The 18,651-nt window shown below is 39.7% G+C and overlaps 1 long non-coding RNA gene across 1 annotated transcript in view; it reads left to right on the top strand.

Annotated features, from left to right (window-relative positions):
* Positions 1–17,971, top strand: part of LOC106808736 — an 18,487-nt gene extending 516 nt beyond the window's left edge. The window contains exons 2-3 of the long non-coding RNA XR_001393806.1: positions 17,137–17,242; positions 17,912–17,971. This is a non-coding gene — a long non-coding RNA (uncharacterized LOC106808736). The remainder of the gene's footprint in view (positions 1–17,136; positions 17,243–17,911) is intronic.
* Positions 17,972–18,651: the final 680 nt, after the last annotated feature.

Below are 18,651 nucleotides of genomic sequence, written 5' to 3'. Positions count from 1 at the left end.
TGTGCCTATGTTTGTAGGTGGTGTATGAGAGAGACATGACCAGGCAGAGGGCAGAGAGCTACTACGAGCCGACGCGAAAGGCAAGGGCTGCTTTGCGTGAAGAATTCTTCGAGACCCAGCCTCTACACATGTCCTGTTCAGGGGTGCTGCTCAACAATTTGAGTGGCATGCTAAGTTTGCTCTGCTTCTATGCACATACCATGAACTATATATATATATACTTTATTTTATATATTATATTATATATTATTCAGGCGTTTCCCAAGGAATTTAGTACCTGATCGAATTCAATCATGCCTTCAAGGCTTAAGTTATTTTTACATTCCCATAAGTTTCATGATGTGCCCTTAATTGCCTAATCGACATTGCAAACGTTTTCTGTGTGCCATGCTATTTTATAAATACATTTTAATTTTTTAATTGGGTATAAATATTTAAAAATGTAGATGTATACTGACGTTATTTGATGTTCATCTGTCATTAGAATGCCTTGCTTGTTAGTAAACCTGCTTCGTGTTTTTTTAGTCCGATCTGCTAGTGAGGCAATTTATCATATCAAAGCAGCCGAATGGACAGTATTACTTGTTCGGAAAAACCATGTTACTCACGATTCTGAGGCTCATCCAATATCACAAGCCACAAACTGTGGTGGTAAGCAATGTCAGTTGTCACTTCCTTGTAGCAGTTGTTTGTGTGGAATATGTCAATGTCAACATTAATTCCCGTTCGATATTTCTTGACGGTATAGTTCACACTGACATTTTCTTTTCAATTTCGACTTATGATAGTATTAACTTGGTTTGATGTTTCAATGTCTCGAGCCTAGTTGTTAGAAGTTATTGAGAAGTTTTTATGCTTATGTTAATTATTGATCTTCAGGTTTGGTACGCGGTTTGACGCAACCTCCTATGTGAAATCTAGAGCTTTGGTGCGCAAACTTGCTGGTCTAAGTCATGCGTACTGATTTGCGTTAGAATATGATAGCGTCATGCTATAGTAGACATATGTGTCACTTCTTTTACTCTGTCTCAAAGACATGCTTTTTTGGTTCACTGAGTGGCAGTAATGCACAGTGAACATGTCTGTAGAACAGGCATCTGACTTATAAACGATATTTTCTGGAGTCCCTCAAATGATTACAGGTCGATTTTTGGTAGCTGGATTTCTCTTTGCAGTAAGCAGTGAAAAAGTATTTTCAGCTTCTAGTTTCACAGTGTTCAGTATGTAGAAGTTTTGCTACTGAGACAGCATACTGCCCTAAGTGTGTGAGTCTGACTATGTTGAATGTCAGCTCTGCCCAGTCTGGTAACTTAACTCTTGCGACAGGTGAATTAGATTCATCGTATAAATAAATTCTCTTAATTTGTTACGAAATCCTTATCTATTTAGTATTGCTGTGTTATTTTCTTATCACTTGTCTGTGACTGTATATCATGGAATTAAGTTTTATCAGTTCGACATTGTTTAGTTACCTGTATATTTTGCTTTTAGGTAATTGCATTGATGACAAGTGGGAAATCGACCCCAGTGACTCATCATTGCTGGGACGAATTTAGCAGTGGCCAGTTTGGGTGTGAGTTGAATCACTGTGCTGAATGTCATTGTTGTAATCTGCAGTAAGAGTTGCCAGGTTTATTGAGGGTGAAATTGGGGTTTTACAGCATTAAGTATTAAGGTTTATGTTTTTAGTTTGTTAACATTGGCTTTGATCATATTTCCTCTCGCGGCACGCAACGCCATTACAGTCGTACAGGCCAAAGAAGACAGTACTGCGGTTCGTCGCCCGATTATTACTATGCAATTGTCTATGATGGCTCATTGCAGGGTACGTGCGGCGGGGCTTGTTGCCGAGGCAGCATCGAGTCGGCGAATCATAGTGATTGAGGAAGACCGATGATGGAAGAGACTTTATCGAGGAAGCAAAGTGATTGACGTACCTGTGCTGCATTAGTAATGTTTAAAGCGCTACAATGCGCATTCCATACGCTATTTTCCAGTATAGATAGCAAATCTTGTGTACTATAATACCTAGCTTATGAAAATAACTCTACTTCTCCATTTCACTGCACGTTGTCTTATAAACGTATTTGAAAATACCTCAGATGTTGTTCAATTCTCCGATGTTGTTGACAGTTTCGCGTTGCTTTCCCACAGAACGTGCAGCGGTGGGGTACAGCGGTACGGGTGTAGCAAAGATAAAAATTGTGTGACGTCCCTAACCACTTCGAGGCAAATTGTTTGGCAACAAGTCGGCGTTGGCTTGCTCCCCTACCGTTGCCAGAAATGGCCAGTTTTCTCACCTGCTTTCTGGTTGAGGTTTAAGCAACGCGCAGTGAAATGGGGGGACTAGAGCTTTATTTTGTCATAAGTAGTTGATTATTGCTAGCCACGAGTATTTGCGGTCTAGTATGGAGAATATTAGCTTTGATGCGCTTTGTGCTGGCCTTTATATTATAGCTTAATAATAAATTCAATAAATATTTAATATTTAATCAATATTAATTGCAGCACGTTTAGAGTTGCAACTAGTGCACCGCCTGTCGTAGCAGCGTGTGCCCTTGTAAGACTTGTTTGAGGACTCGGATGTTTTCGGTTGAAGTACTGCTGTCTGTTGTATCATGTTTAGGCATTATCACTGAGCTAAAGTGATGACGTAATGTAACTCTCTGATCTGTTCTGTCGTTGATTTTGAATTGAGAATCTATTATGTTGATGTCTAACTAGCCGTTGAGTGTTTAGTTTTACTGAATTGGATGTATTGTGTATTTAGACGTTGATTGCATGAAATTTGACATAAGGGTTAGCGTGACATTTGTTTATTCTGTGCTTTTAATTTGTGATGTTGATACAAAGCTATTTTTAGTGTCTCGCTCCCATCTCTTGAGCTTCAGTCATTCCTGTTATTGTTCTAGGCAACTCCACACCTAACCTTGGTGCAGCTGTATGGAGTACTCCAGCAAGCAAACGGCCTCTGGATCGTAACAAACTTCATGAAGATGGTTATGCCACGCCCCCCCCCCCCCCCTCAAACACTGTTAGCAGGATGTTTCCTCTTATTTCCCTGCCTGGCCACGATCGAGTACTAAATTCCTCCATGCTTTTTTAATGTTGCTGGATTGGTTAGTGCCTGCTATTTAGTCCATAGTTAATATTGCACACACAAATTTCATTATCAATTTATATTATTTACAAAGTTGAATTATTATTTGCACGTTTTGCGCATCCGTGTCTTTTCGACTCGACAGGTTGCCTGCGTGACATACTGCGTAGAACGAGTCACGATGTCAGCCAGGTTGGCGCTGCTGCTCGCCTCGTGCGTGCAGGTGTGCAGCGCCGATGTGGTACCCTCGATGCATGAACGTTCATTATCGAAGATCCGCCGGCAAGAAACTGCCTCGTCGCAATGAGCAATGCGATCAATGGTCGGCGGATTTTCGGGCTTTCGGAGGTAGGCCTGCTCCGAGCGTGCTGAACACGTGCGTTTGGGAATTAGATGGTGAATCTACAGAGATTGCTCCTTTATAGCTCCGTCTGAACGCAGTCGTTATTAATCGCTTTTTATCGACATTAAGCGCATTTGTCGATGAGCGCCTATTTGATGGTTCGGTTAGTCCATTTTATATATCTGATTGCCACACCTATGTGGTACATCACACACCATATACTTATTGTCGATTAGCAGATTTCTGAAAGATTTTCTGCTAATTTATTGATTGAGTATTTGTTATTGTCATTTTATAATTTATAATATTTTATACTTAATTTATCAATTTAATAGATACCTGTTGTAGGCTATGTTTTTCGGATGCCTTATCTATGAGACAATTTTTACTTGTCATGATTATTGTCATTGTTGCAGGTATGTCTTGTGATGACGAGGTAACAGTGTCGCGGTGGTACGAAAATTTTCCCATCAAATGGGCCACCACCGGAGGTTTTAGGTTACGCAGGATTCAGCAGCAAATCAGATGTTTGGGCGTTTGCGTAAGTTTTGTACGTTTGTCTTTATTAAGAGTTATTCTTAGTTAAGGACCCTAAGATTATTTTGATTAAGGGATTGATTATTATCCTTAAAAGATTATAGTTTTCTGTGGTGAGTGTGAAGTTAATTGACTTTATATCTTATTAAGCTCATCACATAGTATATCAGGTCTGGGAAATATGACATGTATGGTTGAAACTGTTGTGATGCGAAATAATCATGTAATCACGATGGCTGCCTATCCGCTGTAGGTATCCTGTATGATGGGAGGTCATTCACGGAATGGCAATGATGCCGTACGGTCGCAACACGCCACAACGCGACGGTTTGAGATGGTGCAGGTGGCCCTTCCGTCTCGAAGCCTGGATTGCTGCCCTCCCGAGGTTTACAAGGTTCATGCGCAACTGCGGGAAAGGTGAGCGGATGATACTGACGTGTAGCATCGCGCGTCCTCTTCATTTCTGTGATATAGTAGGCTTTTTCATTACATGTCGTATTTTCGTGCATTAGAGGTTAAAAATCATGTGACCGTGTAAATTTGAAATTTGACATTTTTTTGTAGGTGAAATTTTTTTTGTCTTCATTTAAATTTTTCTCACTCTTAATAGCCAAATCTTGTTATTGGTGGCTGCACTACATTTATTTACTGTGGGTTATCTCTTATAAGCAGTAATTTACCAGGTGAAGGCAGCCATTACTTTCTGGAAATTACTAGTGACACCAGTGATCAATGATTTTTGTGATCATTGGAACATTAAATACATTATCAAGAGCTAATAATACTAGGAGTGTCAACGGAAAACGGGAAATATTCTGATTTCCGACAACATTATTCTACTTTTGCCTGCAGAGTCTATATAATTCATGTCCTGCATTAAGCAGAATTCTTTGCTCCCTAAAACACACCAACGCTTGTCAGTACTGATAGCCTAGGCGCGGAGATATCGGCCTCCTAGAATCGCCCTTCGATGCAAACGCCGTCTCGACTCCACTTCTGTCCCATCCTTCCACGCGGGCTAAGCGGTTGCCTTCGTGAGAGGTTCGGGTTTTTCCGCCATAATTTTTGATGAATGTTTTCGGGCGTGCAGTGTGCAGCGGTGAGCGTGACTTTCGGGCGCATCGCGCTTATGCCTTTATCTCATTTATCTTTCTAGCACAGCTAATGCCCTCATATGGGCGGCAATGTTTTTTTAATTAAGTCTATTCAACGCCGGCTAGTAGAGTACCAATTGGGTGTGACCGATCAATTATCAGCGCTCAAGCGTGCGGAAACCGATTGTAGCCGAATGCTTAGACGCGTGAAGGATGGCGGACAGCAAGTGGATTCGAAGCGGCGTTTGGCAGGTGGGAGGGAGGTTTAGGGCCGATATCTCCGCTAGGGTTGTATTGACAACGCGGTTGGTTTGTTTTAGAGAGCAAGAATTCCTGCTTAATGCAATACCATTGAAATTTTATAGACTCGCAGGGAAAGTAGATAATGGTCTGTCGTGGGAATAGCATCTTATTTTTTCCCGTTTTTCCCGTTGTCACTCTAGGTATTATTAGCTCTTGACAATAGTTCGCCTTATATAGCAGAGTTTACCTTATAACTGAGTATTGAGAGCGACCTTGTGTTTTGTGGGTTTGGATTTGAAATGTTTGTTAATCACTAGGAATGCATATTTTTGCAGCGAGTTAGCAAACGCTTCTGGGGGAGCATGAGTTGTGCCTTGTACAGCTACGTTGACGGGACGATATGAGTCGAATTATTCCAGACCAAACGTTCGTATGTGTCTTTGATTGATGGCTTTTGTTTCATTTCAGTTCCGAAGCAGAGGCGCCGTCATTTGCAAGCTATTAAAAACACTGCTAGAGAGACTAGCAGAGGACAAGATTATCATCTGAGGTGCAGCAAAGTACGCGGAAAAATAACCCGTATCTTCGGTCCTCATCTGACAATAAATGTCAATATTTGCTCACATTACCGCCGTAATATTGTACCTGTCAATATTGTAATGTACGCTTCGATTAACCAAGCGCTAACAGGTGTCATGTCGGCAGCTCAAAAACTAAGACACAGTCGGTGTTATCAGTTGCTGTTCACTGCTAACCGTAAACACTAGTGTGGTTAATTGAGGACAATGTTGTGCTTGCGATATGGTTTGTGGCGTATGCAGAGACGTGACATTTTGGCATATTAGACCAGTATGGTCGAGCAACTGGGTAATAATATATCACATGCACACGACGTGTTACTGTAGGTCGAGTATACGTGGAAATCACTGATAACCTAATCAAAGGCTATACCTCATTACTAGGAATTGGTATACACCATTTTCTTTCTTTTTTATTAAATATCTATAATATTCTGTCTATTGGTGGTAAGGTCTTGCCATTTCTGATACACTTGAAGTTGCCTTTTTGCTCAGTCAGCCCTTTTATAAAGAGTGTAAAATCTGGACATAAAGCGGACTAACGGTCTGGTTTTGATTCAATCTGCACGAATTATATCAGATCTGCTCTGTATATATATATTATATATATATATCTATATATACTACTTTATATGAATATATATTATTTACTATATATATATAGACAGTATGTATTATTCCAGGAATCCCATTCGAAATGGCTTTTTCCCGCCTAATCGTATTTCAGATTTTGCTGTTTCTTCACACTCCCTATATGTGAAACTGTAAGTCGTCGCATGTTGAAGACATGTAGGTATTTGTAGGCAGCTCATAAGTCAATGGGTTAGAACTGTAACTTTTAGATTTTTAGTACGTACTGTTATAGACCCATGCTATGCATTAGAATGATATACTTGATTTGGTTCATGTAATTCTCTACACGATATAGAGAAGGTCGGTGTCTTTTTTTAGTAATGTCAGAATACATTTTTAAGTAATGTTTTTTTTTTAATCTTTGTAATTCTATTATTGTTTTTTTACTTCTCTCAACTCGTTCCCGTATGTCAATGGTACTTGCTGTGATCCATAATACTTTTGCATGTGCCTTCTGTTTATATGTTGTAACGATTGCTTAGCATTTATTTTATTACTTTACCCACATAAGCAATGAATGTAGCGCTTAAATCACACTGATTGCGATTTGTCCTTATCATGTTTCAAACGCTATCCTTCATAGCCACTGATGTTTTCGAACGTTTATATTTGTAATGCCACCTATTCGTTAATTATGCCCCAAAAATGTTCTCCTCAAATTAAATGTGAACGTTTATTAGCCTTACATATTGCTTCTGCTGCTAGAGTTACTCAAAGCGATATTTTTTTTCATAGATTAGCAGGTGAGAAATGCCTTGTAAGCTGTGTATTTGCTACACGTAATGAATGTACAGTACGATTAATGTGAAGCTAGGAATTTTTAGCAGTTTGTGAATGCTTATTTATAGTAATGTAAATGTTTGCAATTTATAAATTATTTTCTGTTTTATCATGTATTATTTATGGGATCAGGCCGGATTTATGGTACGTCTCGCATTATACACTGTATCGCGAATTGTATCACGTGGATCGCTGTATACACCATATGTGTCAAATCTCTGGTTTTGCAAGGCTCCTAACTATATTTCTACTTGTATTGCGCGTTGATGTCGTATATTATGCAAGGTATGGGGGAATAGACGAACGAGCTCATACCGTGTCATAAAATTGTCGTAGACGTACGATCGAGTATCTGGGCGTGTTCACGTGAACAGACTTTATGAACTCACTGTGACTATTGGCCACTCAATGCGCTTCGGATACGCTTAAGTGCTTTATAGTGAAACAAATCGTGATCGCGTCTAATGATCACAATTGTCATGTGTTTTCTCTACTGTGTTCGATGCAATGCATTTTTTATTGGCGAATGCTCGCTCTTAGAGTTAATATTCTTTTCGTGTGATATACGCATAGTCTTATCCCACCGATTAGTGCAGAGTTCAGCTCAGTACAGTACAGTGTGATAGCGGATTTAAGTCAAACGTTTGGAGTTTAGCAGCTTTGAACGTTCGATGAAGACATTGCTTAAGCCGCGCACACGCTGTGAACTTGGTTGCCAGCTGGCGCCAGCAGTTCCACAGCTTGTGACGGCCGGGCTTTACGTTCTGTCTCGAATTTCCTGACCCTTTTTCAACAGCCTGTAAATTGGGGCCCTTTATTCCGATGAAGTTCTTACCTGTCTACTTACGTCGTGTTCCACTTTTGAATCAAACAGCGTAATATAGGCCAAACACTTTTTGCCGACTAGGTGTTCTAAAACATACTTAGCAGCGACGGCCCGCCAAAAAATTTTTTGCTGTGTCCCGTTGACAATGATTCTCGGTACCATTGCTAGTTTGTGTTTCGTTAAGTTCCTAAGTCCTTTTCAGTTGCGCCGAATAATTTTTATTCTATCTTTAATTCCTCTTAATATTATCAGAATCTGACGAACTTACTTCCAACGATAGCGACAGTGTTAATGCGTTTTCACTGACCAGTTCGTCGGGAATGGTAGAATTATGGGTTAGCGTTATTGTTATGGAAAATCATTTGACGATGACTGCGCATGCGCATGTGGGATATTGAGAGCTGCTTTGTGTGCGTGGTTTCACTGTAACACATTTCAAGCTATTTAGTCTCGGAAACTAGACAATATGCAATGTACCGACAGCTTAATACTTATATAGCATCTTGATTGTTGTATTCCCGCATTCTGAGGATTGAATTGTTATGAGATTTAATTACAAATGGTTATAATAATAGTCTATAGTTTGCTTTCCAGTTTGCTTGTAAAAGAAGAGTATGGCTGATTACTATATTATATAATATATTGCAAGATTCTTCAATCCACCCTTTTACTATTTCGAAAGCGATCCGAATCTACTATATTATAATATATATAAAATTATTATAGTTACATTGAAGCGCTTTAATATCTGTAAAGCGTATGAATGTTTGTGATTTCGCATATGTTCAAGAATCCTTATATAATATATATATATTAAATAAAGTTCACACCGAAACCGATGTAGATAAAAACAAAGTCAGAAATTACTAGAATAGGGGTTTTTTAAGTAAACTTAAAGTGTAAATTAATTAATTGTTTATTAATTAATACTGGTCAGATTAATTTTAAAACACTTATTTATACTTTGACTTTTGTTTCTATATAATTATATGCTGTGTATAATAATGTGTGTTAAGCTGTGGAGTAAAACCATTCTTTCTCGCTGCCTTATTTTCCCCACTCATTCTCGGTTGTCCCAGATACGGAAATCAAATGTGTATATAGGCGCATAGAGGCCAAGTATTCAGATAGGGAAGGCCCTGGAACGCGAAAGTATTGAATAGAGAAGGAAGAAAAATGAGAAGAAAGTGTGATATTCAATATCGCTACGGTTTCAGGATGGTCTGTTGCAGGCGATTTCTCGGACTTTCACTTCGCAGCGTTTAAGACTTCAGTAGCTACTAACTTTATGCCTATGTTAGCAGCAAGGCTCAGTTGCCTAGCCGCTGATAGTCTGATAGTGGTTAGTCCTTGCGTTGTGGCGGCATAACAGGTTCGAATCCTGGTGTCACGGTCCATAGCTACTCAGCGTGCAATATCATTGGCATGAGTGATTTTTTTACGTGGTTTTGTTGTACATTTTTACGTTAGCGCTAACGGTTCATTAGTCTATGTTCTCGTTCAGATTCGTGATGTTATAACGATATAATTTGTGCTGTAATAATCACAAATTTTAAGTCATTACTTATTAGCCTCGTGCACGTGAACTCAAATACAAGGCACGGATTATAATAAATTCTAAAAGGCCTGTGAATGATAATTTAAAATAGACAGGCATTCGGTGGGCAGCGCCGACCAATGCGCGTATAATTAGTGGTTCGTATACTACTACAGTGGTTAGGCAGTGACAGTAATCATTTCCTTCTGTGTGCGCGCGACACTTAGGGGACGGCGTCTGTCCGTTACTTGCTCGGTGCTATACGATTAGAAACCCGGCCAAAGTCTTTGATAAGTTATCATTAGTATGTACAATGATCAGACCATGAGATCTGTGGCCGCGTCTCTCACTGCTCTGTTATTCGTTTCGGTCTTTCCTATCGATATCAACACAATAATGTTGTCGAAAAGGCAGCAGGAATCGTACGGACACTGGCGGAATGAAATCGCGCAAGGAACATGTTATATTTTTGATACAAGTTCTTAGATTAGCTGCTATAAGTCATAAATATTACCATTTAACACATTATATATATTCTGTATATATGTATGGATGTGCATTTTTATATATAGTTATAACGCTATAGTATAGCTTAAAGCTTATATTACAGCATTTCTGAACGTAATGTTAGTATGATATATTGCATGATATAGCGCGGTGACGATAGAATAGTGCCGCACTGAACGATCGGACCGAATCTATTAAAGAAAACTTCAGAAACTTACGAAATAGTCCATGAATTTTATAACCTTGTCATAAATATATTAACATGATCAAGGGTTACGAATATTTATAACGTAAGATATGAGCATGATTAGTAGATTTCGCCTAACATTCTTACAGATTATAGAGGTAATAGTGAAAGTCAAAAGTTCACGGACGCGGTTAGTTAATTGGCGCAAGTAGAGTCATATACATGCGTCACTGTATGATACTATCCGATAAGTTCGGCAAGTCATTGACTTGGCGACCGCCATGCGAGTACTACGGCGTTAACCTGTATCCTGCGTTTGTGCAGCAACAATTCATAGCAATCATCTCGTATTGGATGTTTTGCGCCTATGAAAGGTGTGCTTTAATTTTCGCCATTTACCCAGACCGTATAAGCGAATGATATTGCGCAATTTATGCTGGCTATACTTCCTTTGTTATTCTTCATAAATACGCACAAAGCCCTTGAGCATCGCATTAAAAATAATTTATCGGTAACAGATACACAAGGTTTTATTTAGGTCTAATATTATCAACTAGAGCGTAGAATAGCTATGGGAACGCGCTTTAACTTGTACGTATACTATCACACCACAATCGAAATATTTAACTTATTTATGCAATTATGAACGTTGCACACCGTGTTCGCTATTATATAGAAAATAAGTACATATTTTCTGGGAAAATATTATTTCTGTAATTCACGGGATGTTTTCGCTGGCGGAAGCATAGTTTGAATGATTTAAGAAACAGAAGCCACCTCAAGCACTGTTCTTGCTACTGTATAAATGTGATGACCAGATCGTGTAACTATAATAGTTTCTTCACCATCGCAATTGGACCTTCAAAACCAGATCGATTGCAATCAAATTATACTATATACAAGTTAACCAGACAAAAGTTCGACAAACTATACTTTTTAGCACTTACTGCAATCATATTGTAATTGCGATTATTTTTTAAGAACCTAGTTTAAAAACTGTAAAACGTGCGGCTACCACAGCTGCTGCCCGGTTTCAGCACAACTGCCAAGGTTGCACCCTTTCGCCTAAATAAACTTGACCACATCCTCCTCGTCTATACATAATATACTATATGGAAATACTTCTTGCTCATATATACTGTTTTAATTGTACGTCTGCATTGCCGCAATCTAGACCCGTTTAAACGGCGCGTTTAATGAGCGCACGCCGCACTACAATCCCTCGCGGCACTTCGTTACAGTATTCCCTGTTTATTAGCACCCGCTCACTCACATACACATTGGGTTAGATGCATAGTGATATCACACATTACGATGCGCATGGCTCAACGCTGGTTATGTATTGTTAACTTTGCTGTGACGGCATTCTTTTCCGGATCGCAGCCTGCACGGTCGTCGGTATCGGATTACTGGAGCAGCTTGCAGTCGCTTCACAACGAATACCGAATAGACGCCAGTCTTTGTCCGATATAATGCGAGTATCTACCGGACAAGTTCCACGTTGCTTGGCGAGTTGGCCGTCCGACTTTAGCCGACCATGAATTATAGATCTGTATGTCCATGATTCTTTTCCGATTCATCTTGGAGCATTAGCAGATGATTTGTACACTGTATCTTCTCCACAAGAGCAATGTAGCCACAACGGAAGCAGCGCGCGCTCTTAAAGCCATGCCGCACACGGTGTGTTATTGTGCTGGGATGTTTTGCGTCTGTTGTGTTTTTTTGCATTTGAGTTTTTTTTTGGGGATGCGCCATCGGCCACGCGTGGCTGATGGCCGCAGCACAAAACACCGTGTGCGCGTGCAAACACAGCGAATTTCGTTTGCGGCTCGGAAGATATACACACGTGTTTGGATATTTTCTTCAGTGTGGCAGATTCACCCGCTTGTGCGGTGATGCCTGTCTTGTCAAGTTTCCGACACCGGTCCCTGCTATGTAACCGACAATAGCAGCAGCGTCAAAGCATGAAGTCACGTGATCGTTTAACTTGCGGTTGGCAGCGCGGTTGCACTGCGGTAACACGCCGTACACGCAATACAGCACGTACACGCGGGAATTATACGACGTACTCAGTGGTAACACGACACGTCGCACGCGGTACCACGACGTACACGCGGCGTAACGCACTTAAGCAGGTACACGGCACGTACACGACACGTACAACGTCCAGGTACGCACCGCACGTACACGCACGTACACGACGGGTACACGCGGATTACACGCAGTACACGGCACGTACACGCGGTTACACGCGGATACACGCACGTACACGCCGGGTACAGCGCCGGGTACCCGCACGTACACGCGGGTACACGACGTAACACACGATACAGCTGTACACGCTGGGTCACACGCAGCGTACACGACGGTACACGGAAAGGAGTAACAGCGAGAATACAACAGACACGATTAACACCCGCCGCATAAACACACAGACAACGTACCAAGACATACCAGCAAAAGAATAACGCAGAGACCGTACAAAAAAAACAGTAGAAACACGCGAGGTAAACAACGCAAACCGAACACAGTAATACGAACCGAAAGTATAATAAGCATATCACGGAAGAATACACAGCAACAGTACAACGCCAAACACGGTACACGCGATGAAACGCACGCTACACACAAGATACACGCACGTACAACTCGCGAGGTACACGCCGTGCACGGCACGTTGCCGCGAGAAGTACACGGCCGTACAACGCGGATGTAACAGGAGATACACGCCGCATACACGCGGCGTACACGCACGTGCACGTGCGTGTAACCGCGATGTTCGGGGCGATGATATTCTGTGCTGTAAACAGTCGCGAATGTACCGTGCGTGTCGCGCAGTGTACCGTCGAAAAAAAACACAGAAAAAAAATAAACAAAAACATAAAAAACGTGTAATACACGCGAAATGTAAACCGACAGACTCGAATAGCGTGTATCTTTCGTTACGTGAAAGTGTACGCGCGTCAAAAAAAACCAATGTACCGCGGTGCTACGTCGATTGTGTATCTCCGAAAAAAAATATGTACCCGCGTGTAGTGAGTGAAAATCATGTGATGTTACGGTGGACGATGTAATCTGCGTGTACGTGCGATGTCCGACGTGTACGTGCGACTGTACGTGCGCTGTATCTCTCATGTAACGCGTGTTTACTAGCGTAACGAATCACACGCGTGCCTAACGTGCGTGTACCGCGAAATAGTCGGTCGGTGAATATCCGCGTATTCGTACCGCGATAGTACGTGAACCACAAACACAAAACACCGATCGTATCTGCTAGGATACGTGAGTTGATAACGTGAATGTACAGTGACGAATAAAGATACCGCGTGTTAACGTGCGTGATATACTATCGCTGTACCGCGTGTACGTGCGTAGTTACCGCGGCGTAATCGTGCGTGTATCGCGCTGTACCCGCGGTGTACGTGGTGTATCCGCGTAACAGTCGAATGAACGAATGTACGATAGAAGCAATAGTACCTGGACAACAAGACAAAAAAAAAAAAAAAAAAAAAAAAAAACAAAAAAAAAAAAAAACGAAAACTAGTCACGACTAGCGATGTACACGCGATTAAGGATTACGTTGCGATGTACACCCAAGCGTGACAACCGCAAACAAACACAAACAAAACAGAACTGCGAAAAAAAAATACGAATACCAGCGATTGTAAACGTAACGAAATAAAAAAATCTTAGCGCGTGTTAATGGTGTACCGTGCACGTCACACTCGTACCCGACATGTGACGCTAGCGCTACGTACGTCGCGCTGTCGTTCGTGATCTCGACATAAACAACACATAATGGTAACCAGGTCGCTCCCGTGCGCCCATGTCCGGTGCGTGTCACCTGCGTGTCCGCTGCGTGTCCCGACGAGTGTCAGTGGATGTCCTGTTCATAGTCGTCCGTTCCCGCGTGTGAAAACATCAACAAAAACAAAAAAAAAAAACAAAAAGACAAAAAACAAAAAAAAACAGAAAACAACAAAAAACAAACAAAAGCCGTGCGGATCATGTACAGCTAACGTGTATCTGCTTGAATACCAACGCCGTGTCAACCCAGCCGTGTACGTGCAGTGTACGTGCCGTGTACCGCAGATGTACGTGCGTGTGCCGCGGCGAATGTGCGAAAAACAATGTACGCGTGTACTTGGAATGATCACCGGATGGTAACGATGCGATTGATCTTGAGACTGAATACACGCAGGTGAACCGCGCCTGCAACCGCAGTTTAACACGATACACGCTGACTTGACTCTCGACCTGTGCTACAATTTGGTCAGTAAAACATAATACATAAGCACCGGAAACTGATGGAACTTGACAAGAGAAAAAACAAGACTCGATCGAAAACAAATAGAGCAACATCTGCCAAAAACGTGGAAGAAAATATCAACAACGTGTGTATTTTCCACACACGCCTAGACACACAGCCGCCTGTGTACAACACTGAACAACGCGCACAACGGTGTGTATTTGTAGACATAGCGACACACATCAGCAACGACACAACGTGAGAAGCCGACCTTTCGAGCGCAGCACAAAAACACACCGTTGCTGCGGCAATGCAGCATTAATATACGCACCACCACACGAATACAAACCACCTGCTACTGACCCAAATCCGTAACAGCAATACATTATACGCTCAGAACTAATTTTGTACCGCCAATATCGCGTACGTCTACACGTTAGCCCGGATTTGTACTAGTATGCAACCAATTTAACAGCAGCACAAGGATCTGTAAAAACGCGTCGCATACACCGCTATACAACTCGTAACTATACCCCAGAAAAAAACACACAAGAGAAAGAAGAAGACAAACACCACCAGAGAACACAGAGAAGAAGAAAAAAGACGAGAAGAAAAGAAAGAAAAACTGACGAAAAGACAAAGAAAGAGAACAACAAGAACGAGGAAGACAGCAGAAACGCATAAAAAGAAAAAACAGACAATCGCGAAAAGAAAAAGAAAGCAGCAAAGAGAGAAGATGAGCAGAGCAGACACGAGATAGAGAGAAGCGCCGTCTGTAGCTGCGCTGACAAAAAAGCAAAAAATAGTCGATGATGTTGTAATGTGACTGCTGGACGGGAAGAAAGCAGGCTATCGTGTGCTGTCACGTACCTGCAAACAGCGCGTGACGATAGAATGTAGACGTGTGTGTGTGTGCAATGTAGAAAATGTGTGTGTCAAAACCCACGCAACAAAAAACAACAAAACAAAACAACACACACAAAAACAACCTGATGATAGATCGTGCATGTAGGATGCAACAACACCAGAATAACAACACTCGACAAAAAAAACACTGTGTCCAGTGGTGTATGTGTGAGAGTGAATGTAAAAAAACAAAATAAAAAAAAAAAAACAAAAAAAAAAAAAAAAAAAAAACACGACAAACAAATAACAAACAACACGAAACAAGACACCAACAAAAAAAAACAAAAAAAAAACAACAACACAAAACAACAACCAAACAAAAAGAACAAAACAACCACAAAACAAAAAAAACATAAAAAAATAAAACACCAAAAAAAAAAAAAAAAAAACCACAACAACAACAACCACACCACAAAAAGGTGATGTGATGTGTCGTCGTGCGCTAGTGAAAATGAATGTGAAAACACAAAAAAAAAAAACAAAAAAACACAAAACAAAAAAAAAAAAAAAAAAAAAAAAAAACAAACAAACAAAAAACAAAAACAGAAAAACAAAAAACAACAAAAAAAAAAAAAAAAAAACAAAAAAAAAAAAAATAAAGATAAGATAGATAAGAAAAAGAGAAGAAAAAAAAAAAAAAAAACACAAAAAAAAAAAAAAAAAAAAAAAAAAAAAAAAAAAAAAACAAAAAAAAAAAAAAAAAAAAAAAAAAATAAAAAAAAAAAAAAAAAAAAAAAAAAAACACCCAAAAATACAAACACAAACAAAACAAAAAAAAAATAAACAACAAAAAAAACACAACAAAAAAACAAAAAAAAAAAAACAAAAAAAAAAAAAACAAAAAAACAAAAAACAAAAAAAAAAAAAAAAACAAAAAACAAAAAAAAAAAAAACAAAAAAACAAAAAAAACAAAAAACAAAAAAAAAACAAACAAAAACAAACAAAAAATAAACACAAAAAAACAAAAACAAAAACAAAAAAAAAAAAAACAAAAAAACACAAAAAACACTCAAAAACCCAAAAAAAAAAAAAAACAAAAAACAAAACAAAACACAAACCGCAATCCCCGGTGCCATGTGTGTGTGTGTGTGTGTTGAAATTTTCATGCAACGCGTGTAAGCGCTTATTATCATGTTTACGTGTACTATACGACTTTTATAGTCTGAGTTTACATGTGCCGTGTGACTCGCTGTCACATGATGTGGTGTGTCTTTGTTTACTTGGATGGTGAGCATTTGTTTACTCTAATAGTCATGCTGCGGTGTTGAAATAAGCAAATCATTAGAATGTACGAGCGTTTGACCGCAAGGAAAATGAAGAATAAGAAATTGTAATAAAGGGCGATGATTTTTGCCATCCTGATGCTTTTATTAAGCGCTCTCTAGCGTAACAGATTAATCAGAAAGAATGGAAATGGGGCCGGTCTTATGTTTATGTTAATGCGGCCATCTTGGACTTCCCACTGTTACGGGCGTTACGGAAAAAATTCAGCTTGGCATTATATCTGAAACCAATTAGTATACACTTAACAACATATACGTCAGTTTTGGTGCTTTTACAACAAAACCGACAATATTATCTGCGCCACTACACTGTGTGTTGACTTTATTCGCAGGTTTACCGTGAGCGTTACTTCTGATATAGTTTGCGCTAGCTTGGACATATGTTACAATGATAAAGGTGGCCCATACACATGCCAACTCTTCCCCCATGACAACGAGGTACGATGAAATACTTACATTCTAGTAATTCAAACATATTTCAATTGTGGTTAAATTAAGTATATTAAAGTCACGTGGTCCATGATTAAATAATTTATAGTATTACATGTACGAGTAGAAACAGCATATAACCATATAGAACCTATATGTATTTTGTGATGCCATGCAGACAATAGTATAAATTTATTAAGACGGTGAAAAATAGCGGTGAATTAATGAAAAATATAGATAGCAATAGAAATGCGCTAAATCATATTTCTCTTTAAGTTGCAATCCATAGCAAGGCAAGGCAATCATATCAGAATCGTAAAACGCTACGTCCAAATTTTCTATTTCGCTTTTTCAGTTATATATTTTCTATATCGCGGGCACACAATTATTAGGCAAATTTTTTTATTTTCGAAATAATTTCGTGGATACGAACCCTAAACACTGTAGAATTCTCGGTGAATCTGTAAGCAATCTAGTCATGAATTTCTCTTCCCCTTTGCATGTTGACATATAGGTTGACAGATAGATTGTTTACTTACGTTTTAAACGCAACGTAATAATATAGTTTTTTTTTTGCTGAATCACATTTCAAAATCTCTACTATAAGTTTGTTAACACGTGATTTGGTAAGGGAGAGGTTTGCTATTAAAGTCTTCACTATTGTTACTATCTCGACAGCTTGCGTATAGCGAGTCTATGGTGAAAGCGTCGTGGATTGTAAAGAAACACCTACGACGAGTAAGTATGTAACCCAAGTGAGCATGCGGCACATCATTAAAACGACCTCATCAAACAGGTTATCCGTCCGCCGAAATGTAACCTATTCACATTAATGCTAATAGTCAGGAGGCTTAGGTCCAGATTTGAGAAGGATGGGGACATTCCTGATAAAAGCACCAAATTTTTTCCATGTATATAATACTTGCTCGTTGTTACAATAATTAAAATTGTGATATTTTGTGACGGCGGACGGAGTGCATGTTTTATATATGTCACATGCTCCGACCATTACATATCATCTTTTACTGCAGCCGCTGATGTAATATCATTTCCTTTCTTTTATTCTAAATTGCATAGACGGCGAAAGCACTACTTCCTGCAACACACAGGTTTTAACCAGAATTAAGCCCAGGCGTAAAATCAAACTATCTATAATACAAAGTCAGGCAGCACGAGTTGACAACTATGTTATACAGTGAAAACTTGTAGACTAGCTTATAACAAACAGGTGACACACACACACACACGCACGCACGCACGCACGCACACACACGCACGCACGCGCGCGCGCGCACACACACACACACATACACACAACAACACACACAGCACACACACACAATTCACCACACACACACATATATTATAACATAATATATCTATATATATATATATATATATATGAATATATATATAAT

The sequence above is a fragment of the Priapulus caudatus genome, unplaced genomic scaffold (genome assembly GCF_000485595.1).
Source record: "Priapulus caudatus unplaced genomic scaffold, Priapulus_caudatus-5.0.1 Scaffold300, whole genome shotgun sequence".
NCBI lineage: Eukaryota > Metazoa > Priapulida > Priapulimorpha > Priapulimorphida > Priapulidae > Priapulus > Priapulus caudatus.
This window is presented reverse-complemented; position numbering and strand designations above follow the sequence as displayed.